The sequence below is a fragment of the Myotis lucifugus genome, unplaced genomic scaffold (assembly GCF_000147115.1).
Source record: "Myotis lucifugus unplaced genomic scaffold, Myoluc2.0 scaffold_4, whole genome shotgun sequence".
In the NCBI taxonomy this organism is placed as follows: domain Eukaryota; kingdom Metazoa; phylum Chordata; class Mammalia; order Chiroptera; family Vespertilionidae; genus Myotis; species Myotis lucifugus.
The window spans coordinates 10,606,918-10,607,974 of record NW_005871052.1 but is presented as its reverse complement, the minus strand read 5'-3'; positions in this window follow the sequence as shown (position 1 = coordinate 10,607,974).

The following is a 1,057-nucleotide window of genomic DNA, read 5'->3' as shown; positions in this document are numbered from 1 at the left end:
GGGGGGATTCATCCGGTTTTTCGGAACTGGGATCTGAACCCGGGGGGGGGTGTTCCCGGGCCGGGCGGGGGCCGGGGGGGGGCCCTTCGGGGGGGCGGGGGCCCGGGCCCCGCGGCGAGAGGCGACCCCCCGGGCGGGGCCGGGCGGCGCCAACTCTGATTTTAGTTATTATTATTACTTTAAAAATTATTATTATTTCGCCTGGCTGGCGTGGCTCAGTGGTTGAGTGCAACCTATGAACCAGGAGGTTACGGTTCAATTCATGAGCTGGTCAGGGCACATGCCTGGGTTGTGGGCTCAATCCCCAGTAGGGGGCATGCAGGAGGCAGCCAATCAGTGATTCGCTCTCATCATTGATGTTTCCCACCCTCTCCCTTCCTCTCTGAAATCAATAAAAATATTTTAAAAATAAAATAAATAAATTATTTATTCTTTTTTCTCTTTTTTATTCTTATACTTTTCATTCATATTCTCTTTTCTTGTTTCTTTTTATCTTTGTTTCTTTTTATCTTTATTTCTTTTAGTGTGTTATCTTTTAGTATTCTTTTTTTTTACAAATTCTTTTCCTGTTGTTTGTTCATATTTTTCTTTTTCGTGTTGTTTTTGGATTGGACTTGTTTTGTTCTGACAGAACCAGTATAACAGTTGTCATAATGTGGTTGGGGTTGAGCCTCACAGTCAGGCAGCCCAAAAGCTGAGCCCACCCATAAACAGATCAACAGCAATTAAGACCTAGATATGCCCAGCCAGTGTGGCTCACTCGTTGAGTGTCGGCCCATGAACCAAGAGGTCACAGTTCCATTCCCAGTCAGAGCGCATGCCTGGATTGCAGACTTTAAATTGAAGGCCATAACAAGAGTAAATTATCTCACTAGTATGTGGCATCTAATCAACAAAATAAATTGACGAACAAAATAGGTCAAGACATGGGTGCTTCAAACAGACTGACAGACCTCAGAGGGGAGGGAAGTAGGGGGATGGGAAGATTTTAACCAAAGAACCTACATGCACATATGCATAACCCATGGATACAGACAATAGTGTGGTGAAGGCCTGG